At 34.6% G+C, this 23,172-nt stretch overlaps 1 protein-coding gene and 1 long non-coding RNA gene across 2 annotated transcripts in view; both read right to left on the bottom strand.

Moving 5' to 3' along the window:
• The window catches only part of LOC106787115 (PDZ domain-containing RING finger protein 4-like), a 165,455-nt gene that overhangs the window by 34,047 nt on the left and 108,236 nt on the right, over positions 1-23,172 (bottom strand). The window lies entirely within an intron of this gene.
• On the bottom strand, positions 1,361-15,362 carry LOC106787117. Its single transcript, XR_001381742.1, has 3 exons — positions 15,353-15,362; positions 2,085-2,098; positions 1,361-1,691 (listed from the first exon to the last, which is right to left on the bottom strand). It is a non-coding gene; the product is annotated as an uncharacterized LOC106787117 (long non-coding RNA).

The raw sequence follows: 23,172 nt of genomic DNA, 5'->3' as shown, positions 1-23,172 counted from the left end.
TAAGCATCAAAAAATAAACCGACTAAAAAATTAAATACAATCTCTTTCTAGGATTATTCTTTGATCTTATTTTATATACCGTGTGGTTTCGCGTGTAAATATAGAAAGAAAGAAAGAAAAAAAATAAATAAAGAACGCAAGTTAGAGGTACTTCCGTTTCGTCTTAAAGACAAAATTGAGTAAAACGAGCACGTAACTTTTGAACAAAGTGGAGCACGTCGAGTCAAGTGGACGTGGTGGTTGGTGGTGGTGGTGGTGAGTGAGTGGATGTCTGACTGTTCGCGATGGTTTCGTTCGTTGGCACGCGGAATCGAAACATCCGAATCAACCTTTTTGGCCCTAACGTGGGAGGCAGGCATGCATGCATGCATGCATGCATGCAGGAAGGAAGGAAGGAAAGAAGAAGGGATGGAAGGAAGGAAAAGAAGGATTTTTACAGACTCTTCCGAACCCCCTAAATTCTCATTCGTAGCTCGTGCCAAGACGGGTCCAGACGTCATTTTTTTTAACGTCGAAAGAATCGAGACTCGAGTGCCCACACCCATACCCCATCCTCCCCCACACTCCACTAAATCCTCTGTTACCTTTTAGAACTTTTTCTCTCTCTCTCTCTCTCTCTCTCTCTCTCTCTCTCTCTCTCTCGAAAGAAAGAAAGAAAACGTGCGAGACAGAAATAGAAAGAGATAAAGGTGGGGGTAAAAAAATCGAAGCCATTTTCTTTAGAAAGGTTTATATCGTGTATAAGGGCTGGGGGTGGGAGGGAGGGAGGGCTGAGGGGTCGATGTGGTGGTTGCTGCCGTGTTGGTATCCCATGAACGACGAAGGGATGGACCAACCAACCAACCAACGAACGAACGAACGTCCGAATTCAATCCCCTTTTTGCTCTTTACCTTAACCTTTCTTCCTTCCTTCCTTCCTTCTTGAACCCCATCATCATGGCATCCCATGGCTGCCACGTCGCGGAACATTTCTTCATCGTGCTTCGTTGGAGGAATGCGAATAAAAGCGGTTACGTGGCTCGACGATAAAACGATGTCTTACCTTAACTACGATGACGGAATAATAGGAGGAAGAGGAAGAGGAAGAGGAAGAGGAAGAGGAAGAAGGAGGAAAGAAAAAGAATAGAAAAATAAGATGAAGAAAGGGGAGAAAAGATGGCGCATTAAATTCGCATTAACGTGAAAAGGGCTCAGAGAAACTTGGATGGGAGAGAAGGGGGGAAGGGGGAAGGGGGGGAAGGAAGGAAGGGGCCCGGCCAGCCAATGGGAGATTCTTTTTCTCTTTTTCTATCTCCATGCCACGAAAAAAATCTTCGCGATTCTTTATTTCTCACGAATGCGTTTCATCCTCTTCTTTTTTTCTTTTTTTTTTTTTCTTATATCCGTCACCTTTCTCTTTCCATCGTTTTTTTCTTTTTTTTCTCCTTTCAGTCGAACCGCAAGCGAGGAGAAGGATAGGAAAGAGTAGGGCCAGGCCCAACACCATCACCACCACCACCATCACCACCACCACCATCACCACCACCATCACCAAGATACCACACCCTACGATATCTTTTCCTCCCTAAGAATTTCCTCTTCGACGTTTTCTTTCGAAGCTTTTTCAGAAACGAACGTGGTACATCACAACCATCGGCTCTCAATATTGACACCCTTGGCCCGCAGGGAAAAGACTCTTTTCTTTTTTTTTTCTTTTTTTACCCTCTTTTTTCTTTTTCCTTATTCCTTTCCATTCCTTTCCTTTCCTTTCCTTTTTTCGAGAGGCAGGCGTTTAGTCGTTCCCTTCGCGGAACCTTTGAACACGAGTCCTACATCTCTTCTTCATCAAGATATCGACCTTGAAAGGAAATAGCACACGCTGCCGATCCGCGAGCTCGTCTCACCGATTTCCGTTTTTCTTTCTTATTCATTTTTATTCTGTTCTTTCTTTTTTTCCTTCCTTCCTTCTTTCCTTCTAAACCTCAACTCCAACCAACCCCAAACTCAACCACCACCACCATCACCACCACCGTTTCCTTCCTTCTTTCTCTTTCTCTTTCTTTCTATCTATCAATCTATCTATCTCTCTCTCTTTATTCTTCCACTTTTTTTTTTTTTTCTTTATTCTTCACCTTCTCGATTCGACGGACGTGTCTCGGTTGCCAAACGCAGGGAGATTTGGACGTCTAGTAATGCAACGTCTTGGAAATAATACGGAAAGACGGTTCTTGACGTTCGAAATCGAAAGAGAGAGAGAGAGAGAGAGAGAGAGAGAGAGAGAAAGAGAAAGAGAAAGTCTCTCGTAGGATACTTTAACGGGAGAAATGTCTTTTTTCTTTCTTTTTTTAAAAAAAAAAAATGAATGAATGAATGAACTCTTCACTCTCAAGTTAAACAAAAACTGACGAATCATTTATTCGAGATTCGATTGCAAGTAACATTTATCAACGCGAACAAAAATATTCGTTTGTGGTAAAATACGGGAAAATTTTCGTATCGTAGTTAAAACAAAACACAAAAAAAAAGAAAATATATCCAAGTAATATTTATAACGTTGCCACAAAACGAAAAAGAGATAAGGGAAGAGGGGTAAAAAAAAAAGATAAAAATCAGAAAACTGTCCGGGAAAATTCTACGAAACGTGAATTTCCGCGAGGTGTGTCATCGTGCTAACCGCAACTCTCTCTTTCTCTCTCTCTCTCTCTTTTAGATTTTCTTTTTTTTTTTCGACTGCTCTTTTCCTTCAGCAATCGTCGCGAAAGAAAGTCGTTTCGATAATTATTTCGCCATCTCCCGTCCAGTTCCCATCTCCGGCGCATTTCCTACCCATCCCCGATTACGTTTTACTCGGTTTTGAAGCATTCAAAAGAAGAACTCGGTCCGGGAAAACTCGACGTCGGGTTACCGATTAAGAACGTCAAACGGACCGGAGACGAGAACAGAACGGAACAGAACGAATCAACTTGGAAAAAGACGAATAAAGATAAAGAAAGAAAGAAAGAAAGAAAGAACGAAGAATGGTGGTGGAATGAGGATTGAGAATAAGGGAGAAGGGTAAGGAGAGGGGAGGGGACGAAGATCGTTTCCATTGTGGATCTGAGAACTAGGACTTTGCAGGACTAGAAAATTCGAAAGAGATGCTCCCGTTACCCCTCCCCACCTCGCCAGCTATTGAAATCTTTTCCAGAAGATAATATTCCATTGTATATAATAATTTCTATTCAAACGATCATTATTATCCAATCATATTTTATAGGGATACCTTTTTGACGACACTTTACGAGACAGTTTTGTTATTATTATATCGATAAACTCGTCAGACTCATTTTATTGCTATTTTAACTGTATTATTAGGATAAATCAAAAGTTCGTACGTTTATTGTGTTATTAACATAATGTATAATGGATAATTGTATTTTTCTTTTTTTTTGTAAAATTAACTTGGAAAATGCAGGAACATTTGATTAATTCTCGATAACAGAATATATCTATGTATAAATGTAAAAAATGATATTATCATCGGTATTATCGATTTATTTTAACCCAATCTATATCATCTATCTAACGTTATTGAAATGATTAATAATTATCTTTGATTTATTTTATATAGCCGACACTTCTTTCATAAATTCCTTTATTATAATGGGGATTGTTTTACATCACGTATATAATATATAAATAAAAATGAAATTAAAATAATTTTTTGTGATACGTTCGGCTCGTTTGATCGGTAAAGGGAGGATTACAATTTAAATTAAAAAAAAGAAAAGAAACCAAAAAAACAACAAGTTAATTGTAAGTGTATAAAATATAATTTAAAGAATAAAAAGAAGAGAGAAAGAGAATGAGTGAATGAGAGAGAGAGAGAGAGAGAGAGAGAGTAAGATAAAGTGCTATTACATTGTCCATAGAGACGAGGTACAGCTCGGTCGCTTATTAAATGAGAATATTTATGCGAAGTGGCGTTAACAACCCTATTAGTAAGAAACTCAGCGCCTCCTCCTCCCCCCTCCTACCCTGTCCAACACCCTTCTTGCTATACACGCTCAGCTGGTTCCTCCTACGTGCAGCTGCCGACAGCAATATTGTCGTCGTCATTCCTTCTCTCTTTCTCTTTCTCTTTCTCTGTGTTTTGTCTCTCCTTATCTTTCTTACTGCGACGACAGAAATATAGAACACCCCTAGCAACGTTAACGAAACAGCCTAAACTATGTGTATCGAAAAATTCATGCTATTTTAAATGAATATTTACAAAGTAAATTTGATATAAAAAATGCAAACCATTGTGCAATTTATGATACACAATAAACGCACGAACTTTGAACTTTTATTTTACTCGAATATTACGAATACTTGAATACATATATATGTATATGTAATAAAAAGTTCGTTTTAATAAAAAAGAACAAAATCCAAATAACTCGATGATGTCAATATAATATCGTCCGATTTACGAATATGAATCGGATATCGTCTATCTCTCTCTCGTCTTGATAGTTTTCAAAGATTTGCTACCAGCAGCAAACAACGAGAGACAAAAGCAACGATTGCTGCACACACACACACACACATATACACACGCTCGCGTACAAACATAGGAAGTTAAAAAGCAACGAGGAACAGGGAAAGAGTCCGAAAAGAAAGAGATGAGAGAGAGAAAGAGCGAGAGAGAGAGAGAGAGAGAGAGAGAGAGTGGGGGTATGGGGAAGGGGTTAGAGATGGGGGTATTCTTTCTCAAAAGGTTCCGAGTTCTCTTTTACAAACGGTAACAGCAGAGTACCACCGTCCTCCACCACCACCTCCTCCACCTTCCACCCTTTTCACTCGTCCTATATCCACGTTTTATATAGTCGCGATTTTGTTTTCCATCGATAGAACGTCACCAAAAGAGACATAGGGTGGGGGGGGGAGGAAAAGGGAATAAAAAAAAAAAGAACGAGAGAAAGCTCGATCCAATTTTGATGGGAAACTCGTGCGCGGTTTCGATCGACATACATGCTTTCTATTCTACCATTGTTTTTCTGTTACTATCACAAAACGTTAGGGACACCCATACCCCACCCAACACGCGTGTCCTTTTTTTTTGCTTTTTTTTTTAGGACCTTCGATCGTCTGCTATTAGAAGCACAGAAAGAAAATTCAAGCTAAACTGAGCTCTCAATGCCATCATCACCATCATCACCATACTACGCCACCATTATCACTAGAGAACCACCATATCACCCATCAAGCCCTTCACTCTCATCCCTTCTTTCTTCTACTCACTCTTTCGTCTAACGGAAATCGATTTTCCTCTTTCTCTAGTTTTGGATTTTGTTGTTTTGTCCTTTTTTTCTTTCTTTCTTTCATTCTTTCTTTATTTGCCTTTATTTTTCGCGTTTCACCATTACCGATTCCTCGAATCTTTTTATTTTTTACCTACATCGATTCCCCTGCCGGACTTTTTTATTGCCGGCTAGCATCAAAGGATAATACGATTTCTTCTGTGTTTGCACGTCCGATCGTTGAAAAGGGTCTCATCCTCCTCCCTCCTCCCTCCTCCTCTTCCTCCTCCTCCTCCACCACTCTTCGTGGGAGTAGATATCAGGAATGAAGTTGGATATTGAGAGAGAGAGAAACGAATGATTGCTCGACTCGTAGTAAGTCAAAAGAATGCGTATGTTTGTTTGCGTGTGTGTGTGTGTGCGCGTGCGTGAGTGCGTTTGTATCCTGCGTGTTTATTTATCCGTCGTTTTACCATCAAACAAAATTCATCGAAATTGAACATTTTGTTTGTTCGCATCTTTTTACTTTCCCTCTACCTTCCTCCCCCCACCACCACCACCACCACACACCCTTACTGCGTACAAAATGTGATTTTACGATTAATTACTCTTATCGATATTGAAAAACAGATAGAAATCGATTGATAAAAGGTATATCTAGGAACGGTAATAGAAATAAGAAAAGAAGAAAAGGAGAAAAAATATGTTTTCCAATTCGGTTATGGTGTTTTTTTGTTTTTTTTTTTTCATTTGAACCACATACACGAAGCTATACTTACATCTAACCATCACACACCCACACGCGTTCGAAATAAGGGACACGCAGCCCTTTTCACATAATTAATACACTTCTCTCTCTCTCTATCTCTCTCTCTTTCTGTATGCTGTCTCGTAAGCATTTTTACGCGTCAAGAATAACGAGGGAGGAGTCACGAAAGAGAGAAAGAGAGAGAGAGAAAGAGAAAATTGAAGAAGGGAAGAAGAAGATTGCGAAGCACACGTGGCGCATTTCGCGAATATGATTTTCGAGCTTTCGTGTAAGAAAAAAAAAAAAAGAAGAAAAATATAACCGAGCTACGAAAGTTCTTGCAATTCACGCACGGGTCCAGTATTAGATTTCCTACGACATTAGAGTCAACAAATCGAAACGTGTATTTTACTCGACGTAAATTAGCTGCTTCGGTATCAACAAAATTCTACTTCTCTCGTTTCTTCTCACTCTCTCTCTCTCTCTCTCTCACTTTCTATTTCTCTTTTTATTTACGGGCAACATACATCTCTTTCTTCACTCACACATATACTTTTTCTTCTTATCTTTTTTTGTTTTTTTTTTTTTCTTGTTTTTTTCTCTTTCTTTTCCTTTTCATCTCCCTCTTCCGAACGACCGCAACACTGGGTGCAGAGTTATAAATTTCACGGAGGCGCACCCTCCTCTCTCCATGGTTCAATGTACCTTCTTGCGCGCACGTGCGAAACCGACGGTAGCATACGGCTCTGCGAAGTTAACGAGAGAAAAAGAGACATAGAAATATGGGAAAGAATGTGATAGTTGCTATTACTATCACGACGACGACGACGATGACGATGAACATATTTTGATCTACATTTTTTGATAACAATCCATTCTATTCGCTAATTAAACGGATATTATATATATATATATATATGGATATAATATATTAATAATATATTTAACAATTAGATATTTGTAAATGATCAATATATAAATTATATTCATGATCCCCTGGATTGTATGTGTAAACACGATTACGTTAGTAAATTAAACATTTTTGACTAATCTCGTAATCATATCTTTATATTATATAAAACGAACACAAAGAGTTGCAAAATTATAAATGCAATTATATTAGGAAGATTCATGGTACAACGTTATTTATTATGTTAATTAATTGAAATAATAAAACCTGTGTTTCTCTGACAATGAGATAAAAAAAAAAGAAAGAAGAGCCCCATGAATTTTGTTAATTAGATTCTAAGGACAATCGTATTCGAATAAGAAATAGGTGTTTTTGTGAATATTATACCTTTATCGAGATGAAAATCAAGAGATATTCGAATTTTTCAACGAAATAAGATTATGCGAAAATATTAACGCTGGAATTTCATAATGTTACAAATTGATGGGTCGTTAAAAATATAACCCGTGTTCCAAATTCTGTCACGATAATGTTGTAATAATGTACACGGGGATGAATGCAAACGATGATCGTTAGAAACGTTTTCACAAATTTTTTGGAAAGCAGCCAGTAATCCATGTTAGATTCTCGGATAAGAAACAAATTCGTTCGAATAAATTCTATGAACAAAAAAAAAAATGATATTAAATAACTATATCTTCGAATAAAAGTATGTGTAATATCTTACTGTAATTTAAAAATAATCGTTTTGCTTCTCAATGATAAAAAGAAAGAAAAAAAAAGAAAAAAAGAGAAAAGAAAGAAAGAAAGTAATGGGGAAAAAAATACAAGGGATAAGAATTTTTCTGAATTTTCGTTGAAATACGAAACATATCTTCTATTCGTTCCTTTCTCTCATGGGACATCCCTTTTAACGAGTTACTCCTTTTTTCTTTTCTTTTCTTTTCTTTTCTATGTTTTTCATTCTATGCAATCATACGCATGATCCTTTTGGATTAACTCGCGGCTTTTCCCGGTAAAGTCCATCTGGAGAATCAGAAGGTAGGAAAAATGAATCGCGAATCCCTTTCCTTTCTTCCTTTCTTCCTTTCATCCCTGTCCTTTTTCTTCTTCTCTTAATTTTTCCCAGCTGGCACGAGTTGCACTCAAATGACATTCACATACACACACACACACGCATACATATTTATATATGTGTGTATCTAAAAGATCACCTGACTATACATGCAACTACGTCTACGTATGAGAATGTGTCTATACCGAGTGTTTCGAAAGTCATGGAACGAATGAAAAGAGGTAATAAGGTAGACCATTTTTAATTAAAAAAAAAAAAAAAAGAGAAAAAATTACGTACATTAAAGTAATCAGAGATTTTAAACAATTTTCTTAAACAATAGCTTATTCTTTCTTTATTTTGTTTTCAATCCTAACGATTTGTTTAAAATTACATTTAACGTAATTGGCCCTTAGATTTCGATGACAAATAATAATGGACACATTAATTTAATTAATTATTAAATTTATTTTTGCAACAAAAAAGAAGATCGTTTATTTGTTGTTCATATGTTCCAATTATCTTTCGTCGTATTTGTATTCTAATCTTTGCTCGATTCTTTTTGTAAGATCGCATTGTTTATTGCGAAGAAACAATTACCTGTAAATTGAAAAAAAAAAAAAGAAAAAAATAAAAAGCTTATATGAATCGGATAACTGTAAATCCCATTTCTATTTTATTCTTGTTCATTTAAAAATCATCTATCTTATTATCTCTTTTAGGTGAATCCGTGATTTTTGAGACAGCCTGTATATGCAAGTAATACGTATTATGGATACACAACATGCATACTCGAAAAAAGTAGGCACTCATACTAATTTTTCCAAGCGTTCCGCCGAGCTGCTTTTCTCAATTTTCTTTTTATTAGCGGCCACGAGTTTGCCGGGGTCCAATAAAAATGTTATCTCACTCTTTCTTCTTTTCACCAACGACTTTTTCCACCTCTTCCTATATATAAGTATATCTATATATATAATATTCTACCTATGGGGTAGAGAAAATTGCACGCGTCTCTAATTACGTAAAATTGCTGGACTTTTGCTATCCTTCCTCCCCCTTATCCCTTACCCAACCACCGTGTTCAACGCAATTTCAACGATAAAATGTTGATTATTTTTTTTATTTTATTTACTCGTACATCGAGCATATTATTAATAATTGTTTTCTACTCATCCTGTCACAAATTACGATCGTGATAAAATAAAGAAAAAGAGACAGAGAGAGAGAGAGAGAGAGAGAGAGAGAGAGGGGGAGAAGGAAAAAATAAAAAAGTAAGGAAAATAGAAGGAAGAAAAATCGATGAAGGAAAAAATTGTCGAGCTTAACGAGAAATTCTATCCTCGTATATTCGCGTTCGTGCAAGTATAAGCCGTAGGGGGGTGAGAATCATTTTCAGGGTTGATCATCGCCATCATTCCTATGATCTACGATGTAGGTAGTATGATATCACGTGTTTCCTTTCGTGATTTATCTCGGATGCTTTCTACGGAATAGCTAAGGAGAAAAAAAGAAAGAGAGAGATAGAGAAAGAGAGAACGAACGAACGAACGAACGAACGAAGTGGTAAACACGAAGAATTCTCGCGGAAACCCACTGGATTTATTGTTATTTTTCGCTTGGCACGTTTTCTACCAAGTACTATTGTTCCCTGTGATTCCGAATCGAAAAAAGAGAAAAAGAGAGAGAGAGAGAGAGAGGAAGAGAGATAGAAAAGGTAGAAAAGTATTCCTAAGTTCGAGAACATTTTCGAAAAGTACGAGGAGACCAATTCGAGTGGAAAGAAACGATGTTCAAACTTTGTCTCGGCTCTATTCGAGACGAGAAACATCGACCGAAGTCGGTGATTATTAAAAAGAGAGAAACACAAAAAATACAAAAGACAAGAAAAAGTAACAACGAGAGAGAGAGAATGTGTGTGTGTGTGTGTGTATCGTAATACTTTCGTTGTTCAAAAGTTAATAATATAAAGATAAAAATTCAATTGAATTAAATTACGTATTATAAAAATATATTATAATATTAATATTGTAACGTTATTTATATTTTTCGTTGAAATTTTTTAACACGAATGCGCAACGAGAATTAATAGTTTTTTTTTAACTGTCGTGTGAAACGAAAAGATAAGGAAGAAAAAAAAAATTTATAAGATCAACATCTCTGTTATAACAGAAGTTCCTTATTTTTAAAACGATTTCACACAGCCCGATTATCGCGAGTAAAAAAGTAGTTTTCATTGAAATGAACACAAAAAATAGTTGCTGTATATATATATATAAGATCTCATCGTAATTTTCTCACTTGAAAGAATATTTTAAAGTACCTCCTGACTAATTAAGAAAGACTCCTCGACGATGCGCTTACACTACCGAAACAAAAGAAACAACGAGTGAGAGAGAAAGAGAGAGAGCGAGGGAGAGAAAGAGAGATCTTAGAGAAAAATTATTACTTTTCCACGGTGCTTAATTTCCCGCACCCCCTTCCCTCAGTTCCCTCAGTTGAGACGTCAAGACGATAAAGCATTTAAAAGAGGGTAAAAACTTCAACTACTCAAAATCTACGAGTGCGAGCAAGAAATTACGAGATTAACAATAATAATAATAATTATAATAATAATTAGAAAAAGAGAGGACAAACTTAAAATGATGTCGAGGTTTTAAAATAATGTACTGGGACCAGGCGACTCGCATCGTAATCATAATGAATGTCGAGAAGTAACGAGAGAAGAAAGGAAAAGAAGAAAAAACAACAAATAAAATATAATAAATTTACTTAAAAGAGAGAGAAGGAAGTGAGATCATTTTTACCAAGCCGATCGTTCTCGTTTCAATAATGGGAGAGAAAGAAAGAGAGAGAGAGAGAGAGAGAGAGAGAGAGAGAGAGAGATAAGTATACTCAAGTATACCTTGATTTATATCGAATACGGCATACTACTCGCGGTGAAGTAGGCCTCCTCCTTTCGAGAGAAGAATCCGCTGTCCGTTTTCTCAACTACCCTCTTCTTCTTTTCTTTGCCTCCCCCCTTCCCCCTACCTCCTCCTCCTCCCAACCATCTCCCTCTATCATTCTCTCTGTGTCTCTCTTTCTCTTCCCTTCGAGACTTTAAATTACGATCCGAAAAAAATATCGCAGTGGAACACCTGCACCGACGTTCTTCGCGTAATTGCTAACATTTATCTTAATAAAAGCGGTACTACGTTTTCTTAAGACGACGTAAAACCATACGAACGTGATCGTATTTTTCATACTTTCGATCATATTAAAAATATCTTCCCCCTCCCGCCCCACCCTACCTCCCAACGCCGCTCGGTGTGAATAATTTTATCGCGAGAAATATAAATCAAATAATTGGAATCTTTAATTTAACCCATTACCACTATACGTTGATGTATATAAAAATCGATAAAATTAAATATGATTTTCTGATATGAATGAGATTTAACACATCGATGACTGACTAAATAATTCTAAATAAATCGATATCGATATTAATTAACGTATTATATTTATTTTTATAATTTTTATTAAATATATTTATTTAAGATGAATGCAAGTATTTCTGAAAAAAAAACAAAAACAAAAAAAGATAAATCAAGCAAATAATGATTTTACGTAAATAGAAGAAAGTGATGCAGCAACATTGTTCGCAATTCGGATCTGGTTATGGAAAAAATATCGCGGGTAAAAAATTTGCCGGAATATTTCCGAATTTAAATGCGTAATCGTAAATAAAAATACGAGAACAACAGAAAATATTTGTATTACTCTTTTTTTTTGTTGTTTTCTATTTGAATGAAAACGATTTGCATAATATTCAAGCTGCTGACGTAGAATATCGTTGTCCCTGTTCGACTGTTAGAAACGGACTAACATAAACGTAGAAGAAACCAAATGATATATGCTACCGAAAAGAAATAGTGTCAACATTACGGAGAGCTCCAATGAATACGAAAAAGCGTAAGCGAAAAAAGGAAAATGTTTGTAGCTGATAAATAATAAGAGAGATGTAGTTCTGCATTTGCATTTGTTTAGCACGATTTTCTCGAAAACGAGGTCACAAACTAACCAATGTTTCTCTTTCTTTCTTTCCTTTTTTTTTCTTTTGACCTAATTTTACTCGTAGAATAATTAACAATTTTTTGTACCGCTTGTTAGGATCGAAAAAAATAACACGTTTATAGAATAATATCGTATTGTCAGAATATTTAGATAATATATATAGATAATTTTTCTAAATAATTATTTTCTAGATAATTGTCACCAAATATTTCGTTAATTCTTTGATTTGTTGATTGATATTATTAATCAGATTCTAATAATAAATTAAATTATATTTAATAATTACAGTATGTTTTTTTCTGTTCTTCTTATATAATTATCATATGACAAAATTCAAAACAATAATTAATACTGAATTATTAAAACATTCACATTGGTAATTTTTACCAAACGCATATATGCGTTCACAGTAATCAAAAGAGTTAACATGATTAGTCATGAACTTTCTTCCTTTTCTTTGTTCGCGAAAACGCAAACGAAGATTAAGAATAGAAGAAAGGGATAAACGAGAGGAGTAAAGCGGTCGTCAAAATGGAAATAGGACAATTAACGAAACGCGACGATTCCTAATTTTGTCAGTCGACTTAACCTACATTAAGATCTCGCCGGAAATGGTACTAACGTTTCGAACATCCATACAAACGAATACACTCCTTTGTTGTTGACTTGCAAACATCTACTGCAACTCGAACAAGACAGCAAGAGAAAGAGAGAGAGAGAGAGAGAGAGAGTTAATTGGAAACATTGGGAACAATAAAGATTTTCATCTTCAGATAAACTAAATTTAAGAAAGAAAGAGAAGGAGAGAGGGAGAAAGGGGAACTCTGGGGATGAAGGGGGAGGGGGGGGAGAAACGTTTAGTAACCTAGCTAAATCCGACACTGACAATCTCAACACAAACAAGAATCGTGCATCAAGGTGCATCGAATATTCCGATAGCTATTCAAATCCGTTTATCTTTAATCGATTCCACCCCCTCGCTCCCCCCGCCGACCACCTCCTCTTTCCCTTTCTGTATTGCGATAATTGCATTCTAACGCACTAGTTGGCCTTAATTTTAAAACCACGATGGTTCGAAATCAAATCAATCGACGACGAGGAATCCTTAACGATTGATTCAACACTAATGAACGTTATTATGATTAATTTTATATTTTCATTTTAAATTATTTACGAGATCATTTATATATATATATATATATATATATATATATATATATATATATATATATATGTGAGAAGAAAACGAACCAAACTTAATATTGTGTATACAGTACAACCGTGACAGTTTTTTTGTTTTCATATTCTTTAAAAAAGTTTATAAAAAGAAATTTTTGTCGAGAGAACATCCAACGAGATTGCTTTAAAACTTATGCGCAAGGATGTCGTTTAAAAGAAAAATTCAATTAAATCAGACAGAGTCACCAGTAAAACTATATATTATATTTTTCTACAATGCAATATTATAACTATAATCTTGAAATAAAAATAATATCTATCCGAAAATGAAAAATAATCGATATACTAAGTGATTTAATTAAAATGATTGGTAACGTGTGTTTTACACACGGTGGTAGATCTTTCATAAAAAAAAAAAAATCAAAAACCTACCAAACGTATATTTTCTCATTGTTAAACAAAAACCCATGGGGATACGTGTGGTGACGATCTGGTTAAAAGAGAAAAAAACAACTGTACGAAGTCCTGTGAATGTAATAGTGTAGATCAACGTAGTCCCTTTTTCGGACGTAGTCGACCTTGAAAAACGTTCCTCTCGAGCCCTAATCGACTTATTCTCCACCCAACGAGACACGACCTTATATCCTGGGCGGGCAGACACGTTTCCGGACGTGAAACTCACGAGACATCAAGAATGCAAACACCCAAACGGTAGCTAGCTTCTTTTCTATCCCTTTTCTGTTTTTCTTTTTTTTCTCTTTTTTTTCACTGCCATTATTATCTTTTTCTTTTTCTCTATTCGTAGGGGACCGGTGGGGTGGGGTAAGGTTAGGAAGGGGGTGGGATCGTCTCTCTGGAAATAGCGACGACTCCGGTTAACATTGAGACCCACCCATCCTCATTCCCCATACAGACCGACTAAAAAAGAACTAGATGAAGCAGAAAAAGAGAGAGAGAGAGAGAGAGAGAAGAAAGAAGAGGACAGGGAGGAAATAGGTGGGTGTAGGGGGAATGAGGGGATAGGGGGTTAGGGGGAGAAGGCAGCAGCTCGACGACGACGACTTTTCAGATGGGGGAAAAGTATTTCGGAACGAGCCGAGCGTGCACGACGATTAGAACGATGCTACGCTAGGAATTTGCTCGGGAATTCCTTTTCTATCTCTTTCATTCGGCAGAAAGAGAAAGAGAGAGGGGATCCTTCGATTTTTCTTACCCCTTCGTCTCGAAACGAACCCAGGTTCTTTCTCTCACTCTGTCTCTCTCGACTTGACGCGATAATTAACGCGAGACGTATCCGTCCCCCATTTGTTACTTCCTTTCTAGTATTATTTCCTTCCTGTATATCTTGTTCTTTATTTTTTCTTCTTTTTTCTCAAGCATTTCTTCAATCGTACTCGATTGATACATTATATTTATTATCTATTATCTATTATCTATGTAAATATATTAAAATGAATCCCTGTTTCTTTTGGTCAGGGCATAATTTTTATAAGCATACAAACATTGTTTGAGTAAAGAAGTAGGGAAATTAATATTTACGTATATTTTATTATGCAATTAAAAATCAATTATATATTTTTCACAAAATAATATTAAAATTTGATATATTTCATATATATATATAGTAAATAAATTTGTGAAATGAGTCAAATTACTTTAGCACGCAAAACTATTGTTAAATAATATCGATAAATCAATTCCCGAAAGAAAAAAAAAATAGGAATTTTCTTCAATGAATCAAAAAATAGATAAAGATAAACAAAAAGGAGATACAATCTTTTCGGCAATTAATACTTAAGGCATCGAAACTTTCGGCAAGTTAAAGTTTTTCGGTTCTTCATTGACGAGAGTAAAAGAAAAAAAAAAAAAGAAAGAGAAAGAGAAAGAGAAAGGGAGAAAGAAAATGAAAGAGAGAAGTACAACTTTCTAATAACTCTACTCCTAAGAGAGAGAAAAGTTTTCTAAAGAAACAACCTTGGAAGTATATAAATAGAGAGAAAAAGTAAGAGTTAAAGAGAAAGAGAGAGAGAGAGAAGAAGAACTAGAAGAGGAAGAAGCAAATCGAGTTCATTCTTGGGCTGATGTCAAGAGTTGGAACTAGAGTGAGTGGGATGGAAGGGTGGGAGGAAGAGGGGTGGTGGTAAGTAAGAGGAAAAGGATACTACCCTCTTTTGCTCGTCTTCCTTCTCAAACCTCCTCCGATTAAGAAACTCTTCTCGTCCTTAGAAACGAAGAAATCCAAGAGAGTTCCTCCGAATATGGGAGTGGTGGTGGGGGGAGGAGTGTAGGAAAATCTCTTGGGGGTGCCGCCAACGTAGTTCAAGACAACTTTCTCCCCTTTTCTATTCTAGAATTTCTGGAATCGCTTTTCGGTTTTTCGTTTCCTTATATGTTAGAGATCGTTTTCCTCCATCCTTCCTGCCCCMCCCCCCCCCCTCCTCAATCCTTATCGTTACACGTCACGAATTACCAATGCCGACTTTCTTTTACCAAACTGCGTGGAAGGAAACGAAGAAGAAAAAAAAGGAATAGAACTTTGTCCAGCATATGTGGTCCTTTTGCTTTGCGCTAAACCTCCCCCTCCCCCTCCTCTCCACTCTACTACTCGACCAACCCCCCCAATCACCCTCTTCACCTTCTCCTCTTCCCGTACCTCTTCTGGTCTTTTGAACTTTTCAACTTTTAGCGAATCCTCGTAGAATCTTACCCATAAAACTAGATTACTCGATCCTGGTTCGAAAAAAAAAAGAAGAAGAAGAAGAAAAAAGAAAAAGAAGAAAAAACGTCTTCTTCTTCCTTACGAAAGTTTATTATTCGTTTCCTTCAAACTCGATTTTAAACTTCAATTGACTTTGGTATTTTACTTTTCTTTTCTTTTTTTGTTCTCTTCATTTTGTTGTTAACAACCTTTTTTCTTGTGTTTCCTTTCTTTCGAATAAACCCGTTTACAAAAGGGGGTATGTATCTCTTTCTTGTAAATGTAAATGTTGTAATAATATTTAGTAACTTCGCGAAAGATAAAAGATAAAATATAAAATTAAATTTACTCGATATCATCCTTGTGGATTCTCTCGAGAAGTATAAGAAAAAAAGAATCATTTTCTTTCTTTAAGAAAGTTTATCATTCGATTATATTGCGAACTCGTCTTTAGCAATTAGATTTCTATCGACTTACGTACTTTTCTCTTTTTCTTCTTCTTTTTTTTCATATTAGTTACTTATTTTTATTCTCTATACACATTTATCTCATATAATTTCGTTGGCTGTTTCTTTGTTCCTAGATGTTAACGTTTCAATACAATCGTTATTAACCGATCAAAGCGAAATTTAAAAAGTAGAAAGATAAAATACAAACGAAAATTAAAAAAATATTTATTATGAAATTTTCCCAATCGGTAATTAACTTTCTCTTTGTAATGAAATAACGTTTTATTTAAATAATAACATATTTTAATACGTTCAACACACGATTGTAACGAAATTTGCGATTTATCAAACGATTCTAGTTTAACAAAGTAAAATATGACGATTGAAACGAAAAAAAATAAAAAGAAGAAGATAAAAGGGACAGGTTCAAAAAGTTCGTACAAATCGAGTGACTTTTTTTTTACTAACTCATGACCTTCCTATCTCTCTCTCTCTCTCTCTCTCTCTCTCTCTTTTTCTTACGTTGACAGTTTGTTAAAAAAAGAAGCAGCAGACACTTTTATGCACACATCATCCACAGAGAAGTAGAAATGTTTTCTACGTTCATTGGCTCGTGTCGTGAGCTCAAATACACGCGTTTGTTTATCTTTTCAGCGTGTACATTTTCTCATTCGTGGTTTGTTCCAAGGCGCGAAAGCGTTGACAGGAACGGTCTTCTCTCACCAAGCAAGAAGACAACTTACAACAAGATTAAATAAAAAGCAAAGAGAAAGAGAAAATGAGAGAACGGTGGAAAGGTTGCAAACTAAAAAACCGAGAAAACGAAGTGGAGCATTTCCGGAATACAGTTAAGTAAATTTCAAAAGTGGAAGAGAAACGTACACACTAAGAAATTAACGAGCATTAATTGCAAATTTTGTTTTCTTTTCTTTATTTTTTTCTTACGAACATTTCTCGAGATATTCCGTGATTATCCTCTCTCTCTCTCTCTCTCTCTCTCTCTCTCTCTCTCTCTCTCTCTCTCTTTAAATTTTGTTTTATTTAAAAATTTCATTGTTTCGAACGATTATTAATTAAACCTTTTGAGATTTTAATTTGAAAATAAGATATCAATTTTAAATTCAATAAATATAACACAAATATTACGTAAAGCTTTGAAACTTATATTTTAATATTTATTTTTAAATCACTAGGTTCATTTCACACAAAAAAAATTCATCTATATGCATATATATTTATAAAATATAAAATGTTTAATTATTCTGTAAATAAAATGAAAACATTTTATCTCCAATTTATTATAATTATTCATAAATATATAATAAAACTTAAAATGTGTATGCACATGTATTATATTCATCTTTTATAAATATAATTGTAATGAGATATTACGTTTGAAATCGAAAAAATTGGCAAACGCTTATATGAATTCATAATTCATGCTGATTATTTTTGATTTAATGATATTAAAACGATGAATATACGTACGTAAATGTAACGTGATTAAATAAAACAGTGATTAAAAATATGTATCATTGAGATTATAATAATATATAAATTTAAATTAAAAGAAATAGAAAAAAAAGAAAACCAAAAAGTAAAAGTTACAAACTCGATGGAATGTCGATAGAAAGAAGAATTTTGGAAGAGATTGTATCACAGAGCAACAGGTGTATACCGCTAGTAGTTTCCTCTCGATAGTATTAATGACGAACGATTCCTCGAAAGGTAAAACGAGTCGAGCTTTTACACAATGAAAGAAAACACTCGCGTCAAATTCCGCGAATAAAGACGAACGATCCTTAAAGCTTTTATCACCTCCCTTATTATTATTATTTTTTTTTTCTCTTTTCTGTATGGGGGACGACGGTTTATTTTCTCCTATTTTTTTTTTTATTTTTATTTTTATCTTATAATATTATATTAAAAATATTTCAATATTTTTGATCGATATAAGAAAATATTTGACGAGAAAAATACAGAACGGAAGAGAGATATAAAATAAAATAAGAAAAATAAAGGTATGAAAATTTAAAGGTCCCCATGGTCGTTCATTTCCCATGAATTTTGTAGTCGAAGAAAAACGTAATGATAGCATTGGGAGAACGTTCTTCCTTCCCCCACTCCCACCCCCACCCATCACCTCTTTTTACATATACCCAGAAGCCGTTTTGCAACGGAGATGAGAGAAAAATAAGAAAAAAAAAAAAAAAAAAAAAGAAAAAAAAGTAAGAGGAACTCACGACTACTCACGACGTTTTTCGTAGCCACGAATTTATGTCGATCGTAAAGATCATAATGACCGAGGGATAGGAAATATCTTGTTTGCGCAGAACACATTCCTTTTATTTTTTTTTTGTTTTCTTTTCTTTTTTTTTTTTTAATACAACCGAATGTCATATAATTTGAATATCTTGTTGGTTTTTCTTTTCATTTTTTCCTACGAACTTTTTGAAGAACTTTTACAATTAGACGCGCGAAGAAATATGTTACGTTAATGTGGTCAAAAAAAAAAAAAAGAAAACGGGAGAGAGAGAGAGTGAGAGAGTGAGAGGAAGAAATAAAATACGAAAGAAAATTAGTACGAATGATTTGACCGTAAAATTTCGAATCGAAATAATGATAACGAGTAAAATAAGTCAGTGAGATAATATACGATGGGATAAATCTTAATTTGTGATTTTTTTTTTTGTAGTATTGAAGTAGTATACTCTCGTTTTTATTACTATTCACCGGAACAGATCATTGACCCACAAAAAGATCGCTTATCTTCCTACTGATTAAAACATACTTTCGAAAAGAAAAAAAAAATAACGTTAACGAAGTAATTCCGCTCTCGTTATAACGAAGCATGCAATTTGCAAGTAAGTACACAATTAATTTCCATCGGGTAGAATAAGTAACATTGATTATCAGATTTTGGAATAAATCGATGAGTAACTTATTCTTTTACTTCCAATTAAATTTGCGATCGAATATTTTATCGTGACGCGAGATAAATAAAATCAAATAATAAACAGCAAAGAGAGAGAGAGAGCTATATATTTTGCCGAATAAATATCATTGATTCGTTTTTGAATAATTATGAAAATATATAAATATATATTTACTTTGTTATTAAACAGATAAAAACTTATTGAATTTAAAATATTAACTTTGCGTCTCCCAATTCATGATCTTGCAAAACACGAGTATTGAGGAGTAACAGTCATGCGGTATGAGACCCCATAAAAAGTCATAAATAAAATCCAACGGTCGTGATTCAGTCCCGCGTCTCTAAACCATTCGTCCTTTTATATTTCTTTCCATTTCCCTTTCTCTATCTTTCGTTTTGCCCTTTACTTGGTCTCTCTCTCTCTCTCTCTCTTTTCGTTCACTTTCTATGCCAACTCATCCTCGTGTTTTTGTGATTTGTTCCCCGTATTAAAAGCAACCGACCTCGCTAGACATTTTCTTTTTTTATTTCTTTATTTTCTTTTTTTTTTATGTTTCCTTCGTAAATTGTCCCATTCCCCCCTTTAACCATGCTTCAACTGTATCCGTCGACATTCATTCGACCCATTCCTTCCATCACTACCACCACCATCACCACCACCACCTTCCTTTAAACTTTCTCACTTCCTCTTATTTTTCTTTTTTTTCTTTTTTTTTTGCGATTGAACCCTTTTAAAAGAGTCTCCTTTTATTTCTTATCCGCGACACAACGATCCTCAGTATCGTTATAACTCGTCTATATTTATTTCATAATATCTTTCTTTCATTTATCCCAAAATAATTTCTATGAGAATATCTTAAATGAATACGGGGGGGTGGGGGGTGGTGAGATGAAAACAAGTTTATATATTCCAATGATCAAACGAAATTATAAAAAAAAAAAGAAGAAAGAAATGTAACCAACCCTACCCCCTCCACCCACCCACCTACCCTCCTACCTTCTTTGCACTATCGTATCCAACTTTAAAGTTAAACATTTATTCGTAATTTTAGGTAACAAATTGAAACGAATTGATCTGATCCTTCATTCCTATCTACTATTATGTTACTACTACTACTACTATTACTACGCGAGTACACTGATGACACGCAAAAAATTAAAGAAACTGTGAAACGTAACGTTAAAGTGAGATATAAAACGATTTCGAAAAAAAAAAAAAGGTTTGAGAGCCCAAACCCGAGTTCTGTCAAGCGTATATAGAGACAAAGGAAGCTTTCAGAAAACGTAGCAACGTCATATCAATGCCAAACCATCGGAGGAGAGGAGGGGGGGGCTTGTTGATCCACTTGCTTGAAAAAAAATAAAAAAAACAAAGTGCGCGGCGTGAGAGAAGAAGAAACAACGAAATAAAATAAAAAGACAACAACAACAAAAATAGAAAGAAATAGAAAAAGGAACACAGCAGACGTTTCTTCTCATTGGAACGAAATTCGAGCATGCACCACCCAACAACCAATCAATCAACCACCATTCTTCTGACGTGTGTATGTGTGTGTTTGTGCATATAGCTTTGTCACTTCGTGTGTATAATATAACATCAGTATAAATAAAATTCTCAAAAAGCTTAAGTTGGTTAACATGAGATTCAATTCTGTTTGCTTTAGTGTTTCATTTTATGTATTCTCATTCTCTCTCTCTCTCTCTCTCTCTCTCGTTCTCTCTTTTAATCATGTTTTACGTTTTCCCTGCGTCGAATTTTATATGCACGCTGATTTCGAAATGAAAAAGATAACAAAAAGAAGAAAAACGTATAATAAATTCGTTTTCGTCATTGTTTTGTATAAGAGATGCGTTTGGAAAAATTACAAAATATATAAAACAAAAAGAAAAGGAAACAGGGAAAAACACAAAATTGTTGAAAGAACGATAGAAATCTGGCAACGCGATTTCGACGCGAATGGAAAGTTTACGAACAAGTTGGTAAGAGTACGGTTGAGAAGTATGGTGGTGATGGTGGTGGTAGTGGTAGTGGTTTTAATTAATTAATTAATTAATAAACGAGATGTTGATCGCTTCTTCAAGATGCTAGAAGTTGGTCAAAGAGGAAAAGGAGCCCTATGGCAAACGGTTTGCGTTTCGCGTAAAAGTGGTCACGTGTTTTTATCATACAACTTCAATGAGGAGGGAAAACGAGAAAGAGTGAGAAAGATTGAGAAAGAGAGAGAGAGAGAGAGAGCATAAAGTACATCCATTTCCTGTCTCTCTTATTCTTACCTCTGAGAATATTCTCAAGAAGTCTGCCAACGACTAGAGAACCCTTCAACGATACTCCCCCCCCCGTCCCGCGTTTTTCCCTTTACCTGTCTTCCAACACAAATACGTACACGTACACGTACACGTACGCGCACGCAAGTGCATCAAAAAAAAAGACGAATAAAAGAAAATAAAAACAACACGGGAAAGAGATCTCTTATTAACTTTTTATACGAATATACAAAATAAAAAGTAACGACGTAAACACGAGTATAAAAAAAAAAAATTAAAAAAAAAACAAAGATAAGGATAATAGGAAAAAGAAATGTGCGTGGAGGGGGAAAAAAGTTTTTAACGTGTAAAAACAAAATAACGTTGAGTCATAAGGGAAAAACAAAAGGATATTATTATCAATGATAGGATTAAAAATAAAAGTACCCTCATCTCTCTCGTTAAATGATCTTTTCTTTTTAAAAAAAAAAGTTTTCACGAGATGGGGCAAAGGGGAAGAGAAAAATAAAATGGTCATCGAGGGAATTTATATTAAAGTTAACGCGAGATATCTAACCTGAAATTTTCTTTTATTCTTATTAATATTAAACCTACCGAGACCATATATACCTATTTTTATCATGAATGGTCGAATGATCATTTAAAAAAAAAGCCATATGTTATAATATGGAATAAGAATTTAGCCAATTTTGTATATGTGACAAACAAAATAAATTTCTATTACTCATTAACGAAAAATATGCATTTTTGTTTTTTTTTGCTTTTGACAAATTACAATATTTTATAAAAAAAAATTACCCGCATTCTTATACGAATAACAGGATGCGATCACAGTTTGATCGCGATTGGTAGATAGGATTATTATTTCGATACTTTACCTCTATAACAACAGCAATAACGAACAACAACACGTAGCATTGTTTGCAAATGACAAAGGTTTACTAGGTCTCGCTTAATAGCTGCTAACACCAACCAGTTTCAAAGGGGATAGCAGTGGCGATTAGGTGCATTGTTATCGGACAACTCGGACCAATAATCAAACAACTATGGCAGTGAAATGTAAGCAAGATTCTATATATATATATATATATACCTATCATCGAAGTATCTCTCTTTCTCATTATTAATTTTAAACATTAAATATAATTAATTTAACTATAATTGCACAAGAGAGTGTGAAATATATAAATATATTTAATAAACTTATTCAATAATATATAATACGAAGAATATTAACAAATGAAAGAATGAATATTACGAATTTAACGTTTTTATTGTTCTACATTTGATAATTTGAAAGTAAAAACCACGTTAAATGTAATAAAATCAAACTACAAAGTTTTAACTTATGAAATAAGAACGCAACTTGTATTTAATTATCTTTCTCTCTCTTCGTATTTTTTTTCTTTTTTTATCCGAAATAACATAATTCTTTCTTTATTCGGTGAGGAAAAAATGAAAAAGTAGGGTCACCTTTGTAAGTTTCCACGTATTCGCGAATACGAAGATAACAAAGCGTGCATAAACATTCGAGCGTACGAAAAGGATGGCTTTAATTCGCAGACGAATTTTCGGCTTGGAATAACGCATTATGTGTGAATGTACCTATTCACATATGTGAATATATATATATAT

Source organism: Polistes canadensis, unplaced genomic scaffold (assembly GCF_001313835.1).
Source record: "Polistes canadensis isolate GaletaPanama2010 unplaced genomic scaffold, ASM131383v1 scaffold_92, whole genome shotgun sequence".
Taxonomy (NCBI): domain Eukaryota; kingdom Metazoa; phylum Arthropoda; class Insecta; order Hymenoptera; family Vespidae; genus Polistes; species Polistes canadensis.
This window is presented reverse-complemented; position numbering and strand designations above follow the sequence as displayed.